This window comes from Dromaius novaehollandiae, chromosome W (genome assembly GCF_036370855.1).
Source record: "Dromaius novaehollandiae isolate bDroNov1 chromosome W, bDroNov1.hap1, whole genome shotgun sequence".
Lineage (NCBI taxonomy): Eukaryota > Metazoa > Chordata > Aves > Casuariiformes > Dromaiidae > Dromaius > Dromaius novaehollandiae.
In genome coordinates, this window is record NC_088130.1 from 71,643,701 (window position 1) to 71,653,704 (window position 10,004).

The following is a 10,004-nucleotide window of genomic DNA, read 5'->3' on the forward strand; positions in this document are numbered from 1 at the left end:
TGACTGCATTCTAGCTGGGCTCACAGCCACAGAGGTGTGTAGGCCCTTAATCTCCTTGACACCCCTTGGAGGCCAGCACCTAAACGCCTTTGTAGTTCTGTACCACAGAGCAGGGACTGGGGTGTTTAATTAAACGTATTTCAGTTCATCCTATTTGTAATCTGGGTGATGTGCAAGAGGCTGTCAAAACAAACAGCAGTCCACATCTTCACGTGGAACCAGCATGCTCTGAGCTCAGCTGATTGCAGGAGGCGAGAAATGGAGAATACGGGGAGAGCGCCAACGGCATGGTCGTAACACTGTCTCCAAAGGGAAAAACGCCCTAGATAATGCCCATTATTTCTGGGAGTCATTTGCTCAGATGACAAAATTTCAGCAAGCCACATGACATAACTGTACCCAAAGGACACCTTAACCAAGCTGGAAGAATAAATCTCTTCAGGAATCTTTAATAAGCAATGAAGGGGCGACCGGGCTAATGGCAGTTTAATAGCATATAAATCACCACTGTCCAAAGTTTAGTAGTTCTTGCGATAACTCACATGACATTTTAACAATCTGTGAACAAGGAGCCTACACAAACCTGAGTCTTCAAAGTCTTTCCAGAAATAAGTCTCCTCACTGTCCCTGTACAGACTCAGCCCAGGGACGGAGGCAGCCCGGGCTTTAGCAGAGGGGAAGGCTCCCAGCGATACCGCAGGCTCCCGAAACACACGCTCCACCTGCCCATGCCGGGGTGCATGTGGGGGGGGGAGGTCCTAAGCTGTCCCCCTTTCCCAGTAAATTTACCAAGTCAGCAACAGCCACCGGAGAACCGGGATCGTGGTGCAAATGGTGCAGGGTAACGCTGCATGTCAGGCTAAAGCAGCGGCAGCTGGGAGTTCGGAACAGGGAGCGAGTCAACGTTTCGCACATACACTCGTCAGCAATTCAGTGAATGCCCTGAAAGAAACACCCCGCTCTCTGAGCAGGGCTGAACCGTGTTACACAGTCTTGGGAAGTACGTACAACACACGCTGAGGCAGCACGGGCTGAAGCAAAGGCAGCCCTCCCTTCTGCAGCCTCCGTCTCCAGCGCCTTCCCGGGCGTTGCTGTCGTGGGGTAGCGCTCTGCAGTGCCCGCAAACGAGGCCACAAGCTGCAGGATCACCGAAATCCCCTGCTATTCACCGTCCTCTCAGTAAGGTCAAGATCACAGACCTCTCCCGTCCCTGTGTCGCTCAGCAGCAGCGTCTTGCACATCCTTCTCTAACTCCTCCAGCTGCGGGCATCCAGCCAGCAACGGCCAGGGGCTCCGTCCAGAAATTCAGGGCCCTCCACAGCCGCACTAACTTCAGGTTTGAGCTCAAGTTTTTGACCACAGCATCAAAGCTCAGGCAGTTCTGCTAATTCCAGCTAAAGCGCAGGAAGAACCACCGCCTTAGGGATTACGGGTGGGATTCATCTCACCTAAACTGAGCTGTCCAGTCAGAAGCAGCAAGCGGCTGCCCTCTGTGAGAGACCCGCACCGAGAGGCTGGAAGGGGATCCAGTCCCACACTAAATGCTTATCTTCATTATTAAAAAAAAAAAAGTCACCCCCTCGTGTCAGGAAATCACCTCCAGAACATACAAGTTTCATATTTTCTCTTTTTAAATAGGTAAGATCTGTTTCCGTTTAGCACTGGCTTAGTGCTAAGCATTTGATAAACAAGAGTTTGATAGTTTAATCCTTCAAAACATGGAACAGAGAGAATAACAGAAGCAGCACGAACGGGGGAGCCAGCCCTCATTCTGACACAGGAAAGCACTTGGAATACAGCAGAGAATTGCCTGTATCTGCATCTGGATGTCAGGAAAGTATCATCAACCTAAATGCTAACTATGCTTTCTACCATGATCCAGAAGCTATTGCAGCTACTGCCTACTTTTAACAAACCTCCAGATTTCCCTGTTACTGAAAGCTTCCGTTGTCTGTATTTGGTTTTCCTGGGATTATTTGACAAACCATGTTCAGCAGCACTAAAGAAGAACGAACGGACGGTTTGCTTGCACATCTTAGAAGATAGTAAAAATAAGCATTCAAAAGTTTAGGAAAATTTGTGCTCCACAGCTCATGGAAGACTTTTCAGGTTTTTTATTTGCTTTTAGTTGTTTTATTTAACCATTGTAGATTGCCGAGTTAAGAACATGTATACTAATTGCCAGACCGGATCAGACCGGGGATTCACCCTGCCTAGCCTCCCACCTCAGACCTGACAGTAGAGAGAAGGATTACAAGACTCTTTCCAGCAGACCATGGCTCTGGTCTCCTCCGCCTCTTCTGAGCCGCAGCGGGAATCCCACGGACGAAGGCCGCGTGCTGATTTCAGACCTGTGTCAGCAGCTCTGAACGAAGCTGTTTCAGGATCGTTCACTGAACTAGATGAGACCAGGAGCTGTTGGCTTACCTTAGGGAGCCTGTACTTCTCCCTCAGATGAACCCTCAGACAGGCTCTCTCTGCCTTTTTTTGTGCAAATGCTGCATCTCTTTCCATCCTGGAAATCAGAAAAAAAGCTTTTTCAGAGTCTAACAAAAGACTGTCTTATACATGGAACCAATCGCTCAGCTGCAGAGCACTACATGCAGCGGTTATTCCCAAAGTTATATAACTTGTCTAAAGGCACAAAAGGAGTTACTATTAGGTGATACTACAGGTGCGAGACTTGCTGAATCACAGGCTTCATCTTAGAGCAGTTCCCCTAAGTCATGCGAAGAATAAAAAATAAGCGAGCACCGCTTGCCTAGACGCTGTACCCGCACTAGCTCTTACTGCTCATGCTAACAACGAACAATTCCAGCAAACGGCACAGAAAAGCGAAGCCTGCTCCTTGCTTATTCCGCCGGGGCACTCACGGAAGACAGGCTATCTGTCAGTGTGCCCATTCTAGAAACACGACATGCTCCACAACATACAAAAACACCACGTAATGTCAGAATGGTCTTCCTGGGTCTGGATTTCTAGATTACCTATTTATTTATTTGCAAGTTGTGTATCTGCAGACCGTTTGGGAACATTAGATGAACATCCACCTTTTACCTGCTTTGGTTCCAAAGAATTTTCATGGAAAGTCTCAGGCAAAACTGGTTTTGTTCCTATATATGTATTTTGTCATATCAAAACTATCTGCAAGATGAAATATTATTTTCCCTCTGCTTTCATAAATTAATCTCTGGGTATTTCATCCCTCTCTTTTTTATTTTATTGTATTTTATTTTTAATTATAAAAGGTTCATATCAACTGGAAGCCATCTTAAACACTGTGGAGGCCAGCTTCTTTCCAACTGTCATTGATGGCAAGACTGGAAAGAGATTTTTCGCCCCTTCTGCACATTTTGCCCCTCGTTCTCCACCCTCCTCTCCGTCGCCTCCGGAGGAGCAGGAAGCAGCGCTGGCTGGCACTGGGCTATGACCACACAGGCTGGTGCTCCCAGTGGTGCTGCACATCCCTTTAGGCATCCTGCGAGACCGGGGACAGGAGAGGATTTTCTCAAGTAGATCGAGCTTCTCACTCGTCCTGGCACCACGGTCAGACTCAGCAAATCTCGCTCAGCCGATGCCCTGCCCTTGCCCGGGCGCTGGCGTCCTGCCTGCTCCTTCGCCTTGCTGTTCTGTAGGATTTAATCCTTGCCTGGAACACGAAGTTTCGTGGGAACAGGAAAGAGATTTAAGGGAGTTTTACGACAGTCGAGAGCCTGTGATGCACGGCACGAACTGGCGGTCCCCTCCGGCTTAAGCTCTTGCGATGCTGGCGGCGGACTCCAGAGCTCCATCTCATCTGCTTGTTCCTGTGCGCTACGCATTTTCCTGAGAAACCCCAATCAGGGCATTTTTGTGGGTTTAGCCACCAAAAACAAACAAGGAAGAATCGCAGGGCCGGGACAGTCACGTGTCAAAGGCTAAGCTCTGCAGCAAGGGGCTTTGCCGCTCTGATCTCCACTCTGCACAGCTGAAGAGTGGGTAAAATCCAGACAGCCCTGAAACAGATGTTCTGCCTGTAACCAGGATTTCTGCCCACGCTTACGTAACCACACCAGTGTGCACCATCCTCAGCCATTTTTTCCCTCTTTGAAAACGCTTCAGTTACTCTTATCATAGTTCCCAGCTGTGCTTTCAGAAGTACGGCTGCACTGATACTGATTCCCAAACGCATTTCAACACGTACCAGACATGTGCAATACTTTAAAGCACTGCAGAAAGAATTCTTTCTTTTTTTTCCCAAGCATTTTCCCTACCCCAGAAACACTGCTTTGCTTCTCACTCTCAACAGAGCACCTTTCTGCAGGCGGGTGATTACCTCTCTTCTAAATATCCCTTGAAAAAATTCGTAACACAACATTCTGTATTTTTTTCCAAAACAAATGATACCTATTCAAGGTTTTTATGATAGAAATGACTACTGCTAAATACAGACCTGGGTACCTCATAAATACCACCAGTCATTAACCTTTCACCTATAATCATCTTAAATGAAGGATTTACACAACCATTATGTAATTGATCATTAGAGGAACAGATGCATCTGAGATTTAAAAACCAATTGCTTTCTTTATAATTATGCATGATTTAAATTCCAACATGTTAAAAACCCTTTATTTTATCTCTGTTCTGATATTTAAACACAGGGAATGGTTAAAGATCATGATTACAGACAAAATAAAATCCTTGAGGTTTAATCAGACAGTTGAAAAGTTCTGCTTTATTTAGTAGATTTCAGGAAAAAAACTGAGACTGTAACTACAAAAATATTAACTATCTTAAGAAAAGTTTTCTTTAGATAAAGGTCACCTGTTTTAACATAGAACTCTCTCATTACTCCTCTGTGTCTGCCATGATAAATGTGGACAAAAGAAAAAAATAGATATTTAAAGTATACTCAGCAAGGAGTTCTAGGAGAAAAAAAATCATACACGTTTTAGCATTAACTACTACTTTACAGCCAGCTTTGTATCAGTGGAAAAAAATTTGATAGGTGTGGCAAACCCAATTAAGAATGAATCCAGTATATCAAGGTGTGTAACAGTGTCGGAGGATAAGGGGAAAAACATAACATTTTGTTATCTCCAGTCGTGAGCGTTTATTTTGGAAAGTCTCTTTAGCAAAGACCACTCTTACGGTCTTACACTCTTACACTTTAAAAAGGGGAAAGAGAACGGGATGTTCGGCTCTTTCTGGTTTATTCTTATCTGAACAAAGCCACCAGGAATCAGCCCAATACTGATAATAAGGAACAGGTACTCACTTCTCCTCAACCACTTGCTTTTGATATTCCTCATACTCCTCTCGGGTCATTCCTGCGGCTGCCGCTGGGTCAGAAGGTGTGCTTTCTTCTTTGTTTTCTTCCCCTCCACCTCCAAGTCCCAAATTCTTCACCTGGTTGCTCAACATACTTTTCATTAGGAAGGCCATCTTCTTCACAAAGCGGGGGGAAAAAGAAAAATAGAGCTACAAGCAAACAACTACGACAACGCCAAGCTGAACCAAAAATGTTTTCAAAACCAACAATTATAAGCAAGAGAGTTACCACAGCCACAGCAGCTCTTCAAGGGTACAATGCTAGTGAAACGTGAATGCCAAAACCAGTTTGTCAGCCATAATCTGGATTAAAGCAGTGAACTCCTTAATATCTAGAGGCAGATGGTTCAGATTACTCCCCCAAAAAATCATTAGATGCAGCTACCTACTTTTTATATTAATACCTTAAGCTAATTGTATGCAAAAATTCAATTATAGTGTGCAATAGCATTTTGAAGTCTTTAATGTGGAAATTCCTAATTTTAGAGTCCTAAGCATTTCCTGGAACATAATGCATCTGAATTAAAGACCTGGTTGATTAAATGGCCACAGTAAAATTGTAAAATTTGAGTTACTGAGCAGAAAATCCTTTGCAATGTACATAGGCCAAGATTTGAAAACTGGGATTCTTCACTAAGAAAAACAAAAAAAAATCTTTTTTATCCATTAATATTCTACCACATTGGACAGACAGTATATCAAATGGTTTTTCTTTATCTGCTTTTTATATAGTTGACTTCTCTTACAGATAACTGGGGCATTTTTTTTCTTTTAAAGGGGAGCAAGTCACATCTTCCCACTTCTCATTTTTGTGTTTTACTTTACTTTTCCTCGGGCTCTCTCCACCTAGATCACCACCTTGACTGGCACTGCACGGAATAACCGGCATTTTTAATCTTAACTGTCAGTAAAATCTGACTGAGCTATAATCTAACCTTGCTGTCTTTTGCCTGTGACTTGTTTGCATAGGTCCTCCTTTCACACTTTATTCACATTATTAATCTCATCAATTCAGGTCTGTTCAGGTAAAGATTTGCAGGATCTGCTACACAGATCATAGACTGTTTGGGGAAAGGAAAATCATCTGCTAGGTCTCAGAAATTCATGATTTTGGGTATTGAGTATCTATCCGATTAAGGCTGACTGTGCATGGCTTAATGAAATATTCTGTAATCTTGACTATCTAAATAGTTCTCCCAGCACTCTCATAATTTCATTGAGAGATGGGAGGATTCCACTTTGGCTAATGCCTTAATCGGTATTAGAACCTTTCTAATTAAAGCAGACCTGTTACTTAAAAAAAAAGTGCAGGATGTTCTGTAATCCTGGATTACAAGATTAAACAAGAAACTTCAAATTTCCTTTTGAAGTAGAACCAATATCACTCAGAAGCAAGATCTTCAAATCATGACAAGATTACTTTGATAGACTACAAATACCTAGAAAGCATTTTTTAAAAAAAAAAATCAAAATTGATTTCATAATCACTGTGCATTATCATAATTATGTGTAAGTAGCAAGAACTTGGGGGAAGGATCAAGTTTTTACATCTGACCAGCTTTGACGTGGTTCCTGAAAATCTGGTCGTCCAACACACTGACAGAGCGGGGATCGTACAGGTCAGACGGCCCATCCCAACCTGAGCAGAGCACGCTAAACGTGAGGATGCCTTACGCGGAAGCTGCATGCACAAAACAAATAAAACTTGCGATCTCCTGGCAGTTTGTAAACTACAGATAAAGCATTTAGCTTATACACGTGCACTGACAAGGCATCACAGCTCCTGACTCGGAAAGGGATTTGCTTCAAAGCTGACCTGGCAGCAGTCAGTCAAAGACTTCCCTGGTGCAGTTTGCTGCCTCTCCGAGGCACCGAAGGGGCAGAGCGGCTGACCGTGTCCCTTATTTCCCACCCTCCCGAGTTTCAGAGGAGGCTGTTCACGAGCTAACCGCTGTGCGCGTTTGCTGTGGGGCTGTGGCAGGTCGCCGGCGCCGTGCCGGCGTGCTCGCTCCAGCGGAACCCGAGGCGACCCACGCCACGCAGGGCCTTCTGCGGCTGCGACCACCTGCTCGGCACTGTCCCACCCCGGGAAAACGGGGCAAGGGTACCGTTTAGCAACCTGCTGGGCTGCAGACAGCGTGGGCAAGCAGTGGCAGCTCTGCCCTATAACCCCTTTGCCTTCTGCTGGAACTGAGACCTTGCTCGCTTTGCAGGAGTTGTCAAGTACTAGCAAACTGGCTTAATGTAGCATCTCTTGCAGAAGGAGGCCCGTCTTTTGAAGAGTGCTCGGACTACTGAGCAGCAGTGACAACCCCATGATCAAGAACAAGACCACATGAGCCCCTTCCCTTACACAGCTGCATTTTAAATGGAAAAAGCAAAGTGTTATTTCTAGCAGATCATTAGAGCTGAAAATTCCACCAAGACCCAGCCCATAAAAAAAAGTCTATTGCCCAAACTACAGCCTGACAAAGGTGACAGGCCCCAAGCTGCTCAGAGCACGGTGGATCTCGAGAGCAGGACATATAAAATCCTAAGTGAGAGGAGAAGGCGTTTGGTCAGTTTGGGCATCTCTAGAGACAGACGGTGGCTAGAGAAAGGGGGCATCACAACTCTGGGTATAAACTTCAGTCTTGCCTACCTTCTCATCCACCGTTTACACAGAGCTAGCAAAAGAAACTGGCAATGTGGGCATCAGCAGAGGCTGCAGGATCATCTTCTCGATCTGCTTCAGCTCCAGCAAAGCTGTATCTTACTCAAGTACCTAGCACAGAAGGGGCCAAGAAAGTGCATGAGTCACGTATAGATCATAAAAAGGTTTTCAGCAGCTTGCAGAGGCCATTGAACGGATAGGCTGAAGTAATATTTTGGCACTGCTTATGCACTGATCCTAAGATGCACATCAGCTCTGCCGCAATAAGTATAACAGAAAGACGTGCTATAAGAGAAACTGAAAATCAGATAAATATTAATTTTTGACTGTATTTTGTCTCTGCTTTGAGAGTCACCTGATTAAATCATCTAATGCTGTCCCTCAACAGCATCACTACTTAGTGCCACCTGCATCTCGAGCCTCTCGCACTGGTTGGTTCATCTTTATGGAAAATCCTGACTGGGCAGTGTACTGTGACTGTACTGCAGACTGCAAGTAAGACAGGCAGAGCTAATTTTCCCAGTACCAGGTCTCACGGTCTTCTCTTGAAGCATATGGAAAGTGCCTGTTAGTCTTTGAACCATTGCTCTTTGCTGAGGAGAACCTTCCCTAACTTTGGATGCAAGTCTTGACCGTAGACTTCTATCACTATGTAAATGCTGCTGACACCACCTTCTGCCTGAACGAGAAAGGAGGGGAAAGCCACAATAGATATTTTCACAGAGCAAGAGACCAAGAAGGTGAGAAGGCTGAAAACCGGCACAAGGCTTGGGAAGTGACTGCTGAGAACCGGAAAGACCCTTCCCTCCAGGCATGAGACAGGTCACCCAACAGCAAAAGGCTTTCCAGTGTTAGACTTGGAAACAGAGACAACCAAAAGTGCTTTTAAAGTTATAGGCCCTATCACTATCCCTTTCCCTATCACTGGAAACTGCCAAGAAACGCAAATTCAGAGGCTACTTTTGAAACTCTGGAAGACACTATGCAGCCAGCAAGTGAATTGCTCACTGTAGGTTTAGATACTTATCACAAATCTGTGCATACAAACTGCAAACAAAGGCTCAGACTGATAAGGAGCCAATTGCTAAGAGTATCTAAAGTATCTAGTTTTAAGCACCTACCTTGGATGCCAACAAGGACAGATACCTCCAGAATAATTCCAGTTTCTGTGAGTACTTTAACTGCTGCCTCTATTAAAGTTACAAACCACTTACTGCTTTTTGTTGATTATAGGGATCATAGGCTAATGAGAATACACAAGAAGGTGCTTATTAAGTGGCGGTGATACCACTTCCTCTGCTTTAAATCAACATCCTCTCCCTCTAACTTAAATGAAACAGAAATTAAAGGCTCAATTCATGTTTGTTTTTATCTAATGGAACTGGGCAATATGAAAGGAAAAAAGCCCCTGAGTTCTACAGCCGAAGAGCACAGGCATCCCTAAGCTCAGCATGCAATTCAGGGCCACAAAACAGACAAACCACAGGGAGCAATCTAAAAACACTCACAGAAGAACTAGTATAAAAATGCTATAGACAGTAAAGCATTCAAACACCCAGCCTTCTCTACAAGCTATGTTCCCAAAACAGGGTCACAGCAGAGGTAACTCCAACCATATACCTCAGAAGTAGCTTTAAGTATTCTTCAAAAGGACCAAGACTCTCCCCTTTCCATTCTTCTAGAAGAGGATGTTACCTTCTATATGACAACCTGATCACTACGCCACTCATGCAGAGACAGACAGACGTTTCAGGGCTTTCTCAGACTGAAGGGATGCAATTAAACAGGTCCTCCACCTCTCAGGGGATTTGCTCCTGGCTGGGGCAAATGATGGCCAACGAGGGGATTCTTTGCTCTTCTTGTAAACGCAAACAGTTTACTGGACAACACAATAGCAAACAAGGAGACACAGGCTGCATTGTTCGGGGTAAACACATCCTATTCCAACAAACAGGACCTGAGCAGCCAGATCAGGGCTGTGTGGGGAAACTGGAGAAAGAACTACAGACATGTAGGCAATCTTCAGCTTAAAAAAAAA

The 10,004-nt window shown here is 44.7% G+C and overlaps 1 long non-coding RNA gene across 1 annotated transcript; it reads right to left on the reverse strand.

Annotated features, from left to right (window-relative positions):
- Positions 1 to 2,099: 2,099 nt before the first annotated feature.
- On the reverse strand, positions 2,100 to 9,589 carry LOC135324323 (uncharacterized). The gene is made up of 3 exons (XR_010385695.1): positions 7,955 to 9,589; positions 5,261 to 5,430; positions 2,100 to 2,515 (listed from the first exon to the last, which is right to left on the reverse strand). It is a non-coding gene; the product is annotated as an uncharacterized LOC135324323 (long non-coding RNA).
- Positions 9,590 to 10,004: the final 415 nt, after the last annotated feature.